This window comes from Alexandromys fortis, unplaced genomic scaffold (genome assembly GCF_014885135.2).
Source record: "Alexandromys fortis isolate MF-2015 unplaced genomic scaffold, M_Fortis_MF-2015_v1.1 scaffold_86, whole genome shotgun sequence".
NCBI classification, from domain to species: domain Eukaryota; kingdom Metazoa; phylum Chordata; class Mammalia; order Rodentia; family Cricetidae; genus Alexandromys; species Alexandromys fortis.
The window spans coordinates 3,828,306-3,839,546 of NW_026067965.1; the positions used below are offsets into that span (position 1 = coordinate 3,828,306).

The 11,241-nt window shown below is 53.4% G+C and overlaps 1 protein-coding gene and 1 long non-coding RNA gene across 7 annotated transcripts in view; one reads left to right on the top strand and one right to left on the bottom strand.

The window, feature by feature from the left end:
* Window positions 1-11,241, bottom strand: part of Znf710 (zinc finger protein 710) — a 70,018-nt gene that overhangs the window by 19,172 nt on the left and 39,605 nt on the right. The gene's annotated exons all lie outside the window — the stretch shown is intronic.
* Window positions 1,752-11,241, top strand: part of LOC126508607 (uncharacterized) — a 17,247-nt gene continuing 7,757 nt past the window's right edge. The window contains exon 1 of the long non-coding RNA XR_007593901.1: window positions 1,752-6,000. This is a non-coding gene — a long non-coding RNA (uncharacterized lncRNA). The remainder of the gene's footprint in view (window positions 6,001-11,241) is intronic.

Below are 11,241 nucleotides of genomic sequence, written 5' to 3' on the forward strand. Positions count from 1 at the left end.
ATAAAATAAAACAACAACAACAACAACAATAAAACCAACCAAAAAAAAGTCAGGTGTTCTGAGGGCTTCTTGTGCCCACTAGCTGCAACTGACTTAATCTGGTGATTATTTCCTGAGGGCTCAATTTGGCCCATGGGCCCTTCTTCTCAGTCTTCACTGAATTAACACACGTTTACCAAGCCCTTCCCAAGTACTGCCAGGATATACAGCAGGGAGCAAAATAAAGATCAGGCCAACAGGTGGAGCCTGAGATCTGTGAGCGGCAAGAGGTGCAGCTGGGAGGTAGAGCCTCACAGGGAAGGGACAGGCTCTTGGAACAAGAGAGAGGAGTTCTCGGTGAGAGTTTGTCACTTAGACCTTAAGACCACGTGGTCCCAAGCTTCCCTTTCTGGCCCTGCTATCTAAGCTGTGCTACCTTAGAGAAAACTGGGCCTAGGCCCTGAGGGGTGGAGAGGTAGGCTCCAAGGGTAGCCTAAAAGGGAGGAGCTGAAGAAACACGCATGGAATTCACAGGGTAGCAAAACCTCCCTCTCAGCTTCCCTGTTGTCTGCATGGTAGACTTGCAAAGAGCACTTCTCCTCAGAGAAGAGGAAGCGAAAGCCCGAAGCTTGCTTGTGCAAACCTTCGGTTCCTTGCTGCAGTCTATTCCGTCAGCAATGGCCACCCAAGCATCAAGGGGCCCAGGGGAAGTGTAGCTGGATTCTCTCTCCCTGGGCTTCCCCTTTCCTCCGAGACCAACTCCATGAGCTAGCTACTACGTAGGAGCTGGGCCACGATCCACAGACCACACAAAGGTCTAATATATATGTCAGCCCCTGCTCTGTTTGGACAATCTGTTACCCAGATGATCTCGAACTTGTGAGCTCAAGAGATCATCCTACTTCAGCCTCCCGGCTCAGACCTCCCCTTCCAACCCCCAGAATCTTACACTGTAGCCCAGGCTAGCTTCAGCTCACGACACTCCTCACTCGGCCCCCCCAGGCACCAGGGTTACAGGTGTGCACCACAACACCAGGCCCTCCACACCTTCTTTTCAAAATAAGGACACTGAGGTCACAAATGGAGCCATGGCAGGAGAAAGACAAGGCTGGGCTACAGCCTGCATCCAGACCTGTGGTCCGGAAGCCAAGTCCCCAGGACCCCTGGAAGCCACAGGCTCTCTCTCAATCTTCTATCAGACAGCACTCACACCCACTGAAGAGATGCATCTCTTTGCTTTATTGCAAAGGATGAACACGCATTTCACCATAGCCTCTGATGGAAACCCTTTCCTCTAACCGTTTTGCCCAGATCTTCACTGCAAGGCTGGAACTTTGGGGTCCCCCCAGCCCATGCTGCCATCTCACAGAGGTGGGAAGCAAAGCCCTAAGACCTCTGTGCCATACTCGCGGACTCCCGCCTCAGCATTCTGGGCAGGGCACTGCCTGCTAACACGAAGGGCTGTAAGGGCAGAATATGGGGAGGGAGGGGCCCCAAACAAGTGACACCGATCAGGCAGGGCAGGATGCCAAGCCCGATGGATCGTGAGAGCCCACATTCACCTTGCATTGTGGGGGCGATCAAAGGACCTGTGAACCTGCCTGGCTTATCTGGGCCCGTGTGGCCACTTCACTACGCTGCTTTCATTTTTCCATCACAGACCTTGCATGCAAGAGACTCTGCACAAGAGGTCCCCCCCCCCCCCCCCCCCCCCCCCCCCCCCCCCCCCCCCCCCCCCCCCCCCCCCCCCCCCCCCCCCCCCCCCCCCCCCCCCCCCCCCCCCCCNGTGCCAGGAATGCTCTTCCTTGTTCCGCAGCCTTCCACGCCTAGCGAGTGTCACATCTGGAGGCAATCTTCCCGGTTCCACCCCACCTGCTGAGGCCCCACCCTCTAAGTTCTCAGCAAGTTCAAGTTTAAATCCTTTTCTAAATACTTTTCCTTGCCAGGTGTGGCGGTGCACACCTGCCATCCTGGCACCTGGGAGTTCAAGGACAGTCCCTGGGTTCCTTGTGAACTCCAGGTTCGTAGGACTACACACCAAAATCACGTCCCACCCGCAACACTCCTTTTCCCTTCTTGGACCCTATCATAATTTTTAAGGGCTTGTTAATGATCTAATAAATTGTTATTTGGACAATCACTGGCTTCGTATCTGTCACCCCAGTTAGGGAACACTGCCCCAGGGAGACACCTTGCCCATTCGCTCACCCCAGCAGAGCCCGGTGAGCGCAGACTCAAGGAGAAATAGGTTGTTGAGGAGCACAGCTTGGCAAGCTGCCGTGTGGAAAGCCCGGACTGGCCTCCCTTTCCCTGAGTGGCAGGACCAGTTCCTCTCCCCATGGGGAGGGACAGCAGGCCTCCGGTTTCTGGAAGGCTCCTTGTCTTCCTTCTAATTCCGGAAGTAAAAAGCACATGTATTCTCACCAACGAGGATGCTATCTGTGCCAGACCCCCCAAATCTCCAGCTAAACCGAACAGGGAAAGCAAACAACATTCTGGTTCACAAGTTCAGGGGGCAAAGATAAGAATCACAAATGAGCAAGCAGACAGGAGCACTCATTGGGTTTGAACCTTGCCAGGCCCTTCCATGAGCACCCCTGAGAAGTCCTCTAGGAGTAGGGGACATTTCCACCTCGCAGGTCCAGAAACTAAGGCAGTCCCTGAGGGCAGGGTGAAGCAGGCTCCCCAGGGTCTCTCTACCCATATCTGGACAGGATCGGCTTTCAGGGTCATTTTTTCCCTCCTTTGCTAACCTACCTGGTCCAAAGGACCTCTCACGGCTTCCCTTCCAGTCACCTAGCCTCCTGTCAGGCCCCTCCTCTGCAGAGTCCTCTGCCTTCTCCATCCTGTCTTCCTCTCCCTTCATTCCTCCCCTCTTCCGTTTCCATGGCAACCCCGTCCTCCGCTCTGCCACTCGGTCTGGTCTTGCCTTCCCATCTCCTCTCTTTCTCTCCTCTTTCATGTCCCTCACCATCAGTGTAGAGTCCAGCTGTCCCCCATGCCCTCCCCTGCTGCCCCTTCTGTTCCCTTTATCTCCTCCAACGGCCTCTTGTCATCTCAGAGTGACATTTATTTATCTCTTGCTTAAAAATAAAAAGGAAGGAAAAGAGAAAACAGAAACCCTAGTCGATTTGGCCTGGCCCTTCCAGTTTAGTTCCAGCCTCCCTTCCCATGAGCCAAAGGGTCAAAGCCCCTGGGCTGCCAGGAGGAAGGAAAACCTCCCTAAGGAAAGGACCCTCTGCCTGCTAGAGAGTGTTCCCTCTTTGACGTATAGTTGGGGGTGGGGCCTGCTGGGAGAGGGCCCCTAGAGTAGCCTGAGGTACCCTCAGGATAGAGCAAGGCTCAGACAGGCCCAGAATCTCCCACGATGCTGCACAAGGTAGGAATTCACTGTTCTCAGGGAAACCCAACAGCCTGAGGCTCCTCTCCCAGGCCCACCTGGCCTTAAGAACTGGTGCAGGCCTTTAATCCCAGCACTTGGGAGGCAGAGGCAGGCGGACAGCCAGGGATACACAGAGAAACCTTGTCTTACTGATTCTCAATGGAGCCAGCGCTCATCCGTACAAACAGGTGATAGAAATCACCAATTCTTCAAGATGTACTTTTTCAGGGATGGGGGTGTGGCCTAGTAGCAGAGCACTTGTCTGGTGTGCAGGACTCCTAGGGCTCCCTCTCCTTGGGGGGTGGGATTGAGGGTTTCCCCCCAGTGTCCTTCCAGCTCCCACAGACTGAGCTCCTAGTAGGGGCTAGGCAGGGAGACGGACATCTGTGTTTTTATTTTACAGACAGACAAACTGAGAGGAGGGACTGCTGTTTGAGTCACATGGCCTATTAACTATGCTCTTCCTTTATAGACCCCCACTTCTCCCTGCACTCCCAGACACTGTAGTCCCGAGCCCAGCCTCCTCTAGGCCACGACACTGCTGTGCTTAATCTGAACTGATCAGAAACAAAGGTCCAGGAACGGATTTACCACAGAAAGGAGAGCAAGCCGATTATGCCGGTGGCCTGGAAGCTCAAATCAACACAGGATGGGAGAAGTGGTATCAAGTCCCTTGGTGACATGGAGTGTGATGAAGGAGCCCAAGGGCCATGAAAGACCTCGGCAGTAGCTGAGTAACATTGCATGACAAGGAGCTGGCTGAGATCCTTAGTCTTGAGTCCTGGGCTCCCAGGGCCCAGAGAGTGCTAGGGGAGTTCTGGGAGGAGCCAGGAAGGCCAGGGCCTCCCTCTGCAAATGAGCAGGAGAGGTGTCTGTCTTCTTCCAGCTTTGCCACCTTGAGCTGTGCATTCTCAGCAGGTGGCTCAAGTTTCCGGGGCCAGGGGGGGGGGCTGTAAGTCAGGTGTTTACCTTCTGAGGTCATGGGTGTAAAGAATGGCACCTTGGTAACAAGACCCCTTCCATAAGCTGGGTATGACGGTGCATGCCTGTCATCCTGGCACTTTTTTGAGCTAGAGGACTGTTGCAACCTTAAGGCTAGCCTGGGCTACAAAATAAATTCCAGGCCAGCCATGGTTCTGTAACAAGAACTTGTCAAAAAAAGAAGGAGAAGGAGAAAGAGGAGGAGGAGAAGGAGGAAAAGAGGAAGAAGGAGGAGGAAGAGGAAGAAGAGAAGGAAAGAAAGAAAGAGAGAGAGAGAAAGAGAGAGAGAGGGAGAGAGAGAGAGAGAGAGAGAAAGAAAGAAAGAAAGAAAGAAAGAAAGAAAGAAAGAAAGAAAGAAAGAAAAAAGTCAGGACAGGAAAAGAGAAAACGAGGAGTTCCCAGAGGAGGAAATGAAGCAGAGAGGAGCTGAGTGGCCTGGCCCAGGCCCTGAGGTGACGTGGCAGCTGGGTCTAACCTCATGCCTTGCTTTCATGAAAGCAGTGGGGGAGACACTGCAATCTGCAGGTACGGCTTGTATGCAGAGAGGGATGGGAGCCATTGCTATCATAATTACCGCCAATGCTGTTGCCTATTTCAAGGGACAGGTAGGTGCTAACAGGACACAAAGATCTTCAATATCAGGGACCTCACAGTTTATTAGAGACAAGATTAAAAGTCACAAACCAGAAAAGGCAAATCAGACAGGAAATGAGTATTGGGGGGGGGGTGCCCCAACAGGACATAGTAACGTTCCCCCCACTCCCATTTAAGGGATCAGGAATGTTCTTCCATGTAAGCCAGCACTGTGGAAGACAACAGAATTGACCTGAGCCGTAACATTAGACTGACATTTGTCCCTTCCTGCCACACTGGCTTGTGTGGGCCTCGTCACCTGACCTATCCATGGGACATGATTTCTTCTTTCTAGGTGGTCAGGAGGTGGAACAGAAGCCCACTGGACGAATGCAACCAATGTGGGTCACTCTCCAGGAGGGTGGGTGGGGAGGCCTGGCTAAGGGTATAGGAAGCTGCCACACAGACAGATGCAGCAGGGCGCAGGGTAGAGGAAGGAAGGGACCGAGTACAGAGGAGAGCAGCAGACAGAAGTGCTGAGGTTGGAGGGCAGGCAAGGAGTGTGGCCTGGCCCTGAGCTCTCCCCTTTCTCACAGCCGTCAATGACTCATCCCGGGGCCTCCATCCCCGCACAGCCTGTGACAGTGCCGCCTCTCCCAGCCTAGCCGGCACTGGTATCAGCATTTATTTTGCAATCACCCACAAACCCAAGTCAGGTCTGGGTTTACGCCAGGAGAAGCGTGATTTGGGGGGCGGGACCGCTGGAGTTGACACGGGCAGAAGCCAGATACACACACTGGCCGGCCACACAGGGAACCACGGGCACAGACCTGGTGTACTCACTTCCATACAGGGAGATGAGGGGAAGCCTGTGCAAGAAGTGGAGGGCCCCATGTCCATGCGTGCTGCCCTCAACTCCACAGTCCGCGGAGGGACACGCATATATGTGAGCAATGGAGGAGGAGGAGGCTGGGGTCGCGGCACTGTCTTTAGGGCATGCGCACTGCGGGCTGCTGGGTCTACAGGTACCAGACGCTAACAGAGAAAAGGGCTAAGAGAGCCTGGTTGCTGCCAGCTGCAGAAAGGTAAGCAGGGAACTTGGAAGAGACGGAAAGTCAGAAGCAGGCAAGCCCCAGGAGATAGCCTTAAGGGTAGGTCTCTGGAGGAAGGCAGGTTGATGGATGTGGGTGGGAGATGCCCAGAGAGGAAACACGGTTCTTCTATCTGAATTACAAAGGATGGCACACGGGAGCAGGGTGGTGGCTCTTCCTGTGTGTCCAGATGCTGACTTTGAGATGCAAGGGTGTGGCCTAAATGCCCAAATGACTTTTACAGACAGTGATCTTTTGATCTTAAGCCAAGTGAATGCCTGGCCTTCCCTGGAGGTGGGAGGGTTCCCTCCTGGCTCTCCCTGCTGTGGGGTCTGAGGGCTAAGTTAGCTCAGCTTCCAGTACTAGGAAAGAGGGCAGCTTTCCTGGGGAAGTAGCTCAGTCTATAAAGTACTCACTGTGCAAGCATGAAGCCCGAGCTTGGATCCCCAGAACCCACATAAAGAGCCAGGCATAGAGGTGGGCACCTGTCACCCCAGTGCTGGGGAGGTGGTGCCAGAAAGGTCCCTGGGGTTTGATGGCCACCTAGTCTAGCCAAACAGGCAAACTCTAGGTTCAGTGAAAGACCTTGTCTCAAAAAAGAAAAAAAAATTAGAACAAAACGGTAAAGAGCAACTGAAGGAGCGCACGCGCGCGCGCGCACACACACACACACACACACACACACACACACACACACCACAGCCACAAAGGCAGGTGGAGTAAGGAACAAGCCTATCCATTCACCTGGCACAGCGCTGCACAGTTTGCAAAGTCCCTTCCAACCTGACACCATTGCATTCTCCCTACCAGGGGCTGCACTGGCCTGGCATGGACTGTGCACACATTGCTCTTGTTCTTGCGGCGAAGTGCCAGCGCTAGTGGTAGCAGACTGGCTGGCTGCCCTGAGAAGTAGTGCCAGCCCGCGCGCTCTAAATGCATTATTTCACTTAATCCTGACGAGGCCGTGGGGAAGTAGAGACACAGAAAGGTTCAGAACAGTTTTCAAGTATGGCTTCTCAGAGTTCGGCGTCCCAGGTGGCTGATTTCAGGGGTGTGGGCAGCTATTAGGAGGCTGTACAGCCATTTGTAGAGTTGACTCTTTGTATCATAGCATTTTCACGGGAGGGCTCGAGGAACAGTGAGTTGAAAATATTCAGAGGGCTGGCGAGATGGCTCAGCGGGTAGAGGTGTCTGTCAATGAGCCTAAGGACCCGAGTTCAATCCCTAGGGCCTACCTGGTAGAAGAACACAGATTTCTGCAAGTTGGCCTCTGATCTACAAACACATACACACTCACAAAATAATAAACAAATAATAAAAATTGGCTTTATCTGCCTCCCCGAGGCTTAGGGAACACTGCAGAATGTAAAAGTTAGGAGTAGCGCGGTGAAGCCGTCATCTGCACATGACATGGCCTTCATGTTCATGAAGTCACTGCAGCGCGGTCATACGCACAAAGGTCAAGCTGACAGGATCAGCCAGCATCCCAAAGCAGGCAGCACCAATTCAACTGAGCTTGTTGCAAAACAAAACAAACAGAATCCAACAAAAGGACATGAAGGTGGGGGCGGGGGGCGTGTTAGGGGATGTCCGGGGAAGTTAGGGATAAACATGATCAGGATGCATGTGCATACGAAATTGTAAAGAAAGATATTCTTTTAAGTTTGCTTTATTTAAAAAAAAAATTGGTCTTAAAGGTTATGGAGGAAGCTGGGCATGGGGTCTCACACCCAAAAGGTTGGTGCAGGATTGCCACTAATATGCAGCCAGCCTGGGCTACTGAGAACCTCCCTGTCTTAGAAGAGCAGAAAGCAAGTGTGGTGGTACACCTCTGTGATCCTAGCACTCTGGAAGCGGAAGCAGGAGGATTCCTGTTCTAGCCAGGGCTACACAGGGAGAACCCGTCTTCAAACAAACAAAACCCCACAACCAAGCCAAACAACAAGAAGAATCTCCTCAGCTACATACTGACTGAGTATATTGTTAGTGCAATGTATCTGCAGCCCTGAAGAGGAAGAGGAGGAGACAATTAGGGCGAGCGATGCCATTTCTGCTGTCAGATGTGTGCCGTGCATGTAGGCCTGGATGGCTGCATCTGTGCTGCACACACACTGGCTCCTTCCTTCGCTGTTATCCCCTAAACAGCACAGCACACCAGCGACTCACACAGCATCGACATTGTGGTAGGTATTATTATAAGTCATTTAGAGACGCTTTAAGTCAGACGGAGGATGTGTGGGCTGTGTGCAACACTACGTCATTTATATAATCCCCAGGAGATGGGGGCACAGCTGTAAAAGTCATTTGAAAAGCAGGCTGGAGCCAGGTGTGATAGGCCACCCGCACTTGCAGTCCAAGCACTCAGAGGGTGACGGCAGAAGGATATGGAGGTTCAAGGCTAGCTTGGACTACACACTCAGCTCTAGGACAGCCTGGACTACTTAGTTGAACTGTCTTAAAATTGATAAGATAGACAGACAGACAGGCAACAGATAAGACCAGACAGCCTGCTGTGAAGCACTGAGCCCCGGCTTGGAGTGGAGTCTAGAGTTTCTGACTCCTTCAGCAGGTGCAGCAGGAGCGCCCGCTTGATGACCAAGGTGAACAAACCCCAATGGCCCGTGAGTGTTAGCAATTATTGACTTCGGTGATTCCATGGCCACACAGCCAGTTCCTGGAGGAGCTGTCTCCTTGGTGCCAGGTCTTAAAGAGGCAGGGAGAGCGAGATGGCTCAGTTAAAAACACTTGCAGTCTCAGCCTCAAGGCGGGATTTGATCCCCACATCCCAAGACAGAGAGAACTGACTCCCCAAAATTGTCCTCTGGCCTCCAACCCCCCCCCACGCCCGCCCACCATGAAAGAGGTATTTATTGCCTTATAGGTGCCCTGCTGCAGGGCTTGGAAATGTTTTTGCCCAAACCGGAATAACCTGAAGGCCACCCACACCTGTCCCAGCAGGTGGGATTTGCCAGGTGCTGTCCCAAGAAGCAGGTAGCACCAGGAATCAGTGGCAGCCCTACTTAGTCCCTGGCTGCAAAGCCCACAGGCAGGACTCCATTGGGTGAAGGGGTCACCCTGGCCACATTTGTCTCTACCAAGTCCTTGAGGCACAAACCTGAGTACCCGTAAGGAACAGACTCAGAGCCTACAGAGTAGGTGCCTCAGTAACCCTCTCCAGTGCCACCCTCCTCCAAGTGAAGCTCTGTCTCCCAGGAACTTCTTTCTTCTCCCTTCTGCTACCCTCTGCCTTCCTTGCCTCTGCTCTAGTTCTCTGCTGGGGGGGAATGGTTGGTTCCCTGACTCAAGGCCTGAGCGATGGGCCCTACCTCATGGGACACTGTCATTCACCCAACTGGTCGTGGTCAGTATCCAAGATCCTGTGTTTACTTTTGCTAATGAAAAATTCAATTCACACGCCAACAAACCCAGAAGCAACACATGGGTTGTCTCTGGGAGGTTCTGGTAGCTGGGTCCCACAGGCTTGGAGGTAGGTGTGTTACATCCCGGCCAAGCCCTCCTCTCTAGTCACCTTGACTACAGCAGCCCAAGCCTCCCTCCTCCCAAGAGCTCCTCTTTCTGGCAAGCTGGCTGTCCTAAGTCCCCCACTGGCCACATGCACAGGATCCAGGACAGGTAGCATCCTCAGGATGGATAGGCAGACAGAGGTCCTCCCTCCTCCATGAAGAAACCAGTTCGGGTCAGCAGGTTAGGTTCCATCTGCAGAAAGTTGGCCCCAGTATCTGCCAACTGCTTTCCCCTGTCTCCTCCAGACCCTGTGTCCAGATTCCCTCTGGTACCACAGCAGGCCACAGCCCAGGCAAAGCCCACTTCCTCCTGCACTGGGCTCTGTGACCTCTACCCTCCTTCTGGAAGGTCACTACTGTCTGTCAACAGACTTTGCCGCTCTGCTGCCCCATCCCTCGGCCTTTTGCCTCCTGCACCCAAAGTCCCCTGGCTCAGGCCTTGCCTCTGTCCTGCTGGGCGGCCTCAGGGAAGCCATCTCTGCAGCTTCCACACTGACCTCTCTGCTAAGGTCACCGAGCCCCCACCCCAGGCCTGCTACTGTTCTAGGTGTCGATTGCCCACTTTCAGCTTTCTAGACTCAAAACTTTTAAAGTCACTTTGGAGTGGCTGAGATTAGCCAAACGTGGACGGCACAGCATTCTTTCTCTTTTGATTTCATTAGGACAAAGATGGCTGCCCCACCCTTCCCCAAGTCATCACAGTAGCAGGTGACTCCCAGAGTTCGCTGGGACCTGAGAGAATACAGAGATATGATTGACACTACCTAGGGAAATCAAGCAGCGAGGTGGTGGCTTAGTAGGGTTTTGTGGGTTCTCTAGGGCCCAGCCAGGGGGCTAACAAGAACACTGCATGAGAGGAAACCTAGATTTGCAACAGTCCTGAGACAGGGAACTGAAACCTCAACATACCTGGAGAAGAGCCAGGGCCACTTCGGCCACAGCAACGGTGCCCCTGCATCTGGTCCCATGTGGACCCTGTAGGCATGGAGTCAGTACTCCGCAGATACTGCCATAGCTCTCAGGAAACAGGCCTACACAGAGAGAGCACCCTCTCCCCCAGCCCAGGTCTAGCTAATGTGGGGCCAGCTGCTTCTGCAGGTGGAGATGTGTCACCGTGGTAGGGGGATCACCACTAGACAGTTGTCATGCACACGCGGCTTGACCTTCTTGGGTTCAGCCCAAGTGAAGGTCTCCATGTCTCCACTAAGGACCCCCTGGGCCAGGAAGACTAAAAGCAGGCTCCAGTCAAGTTTGAGGGATCTGTATTCACCTCTGACCTCGGTCTCAGGGCCATACTGGAATTCCCTGGCTGGAGGACTTGGGGTTCCTTATCTGTGACAACAGGTGCGTCTTGTCCAATGGGGACCTTTCCGAATTCCCTGCCCTCTCCGAGAGGGGCTGGCACATACCCGCGTCCGCAGAAGGAGGTCTGTGCACACAGTGCAACGGAGGGAAAAAGCCCTTACCAGCCACTTCTCCAACTTCTCCCGCCCCTTGGAAACAGAAGCGCTATTCAAAAGGAAAAAAGAAGACTTGAAAGGAGAGAGAGAGAGAGAGAGAGAGAGAGAGGCAGAAGAAAAGAAATGGGGAATTGAATAGAAGAAAAGGGAGGAAAAAGGAGTGAGAAGAGAAGAGAGCGATCCCCGGGGAGGTGGGGAGCACTGAGAATGAAAGGCAAGAGCCAAGGGAAGGCGAGCAGAGACAAAGGGGG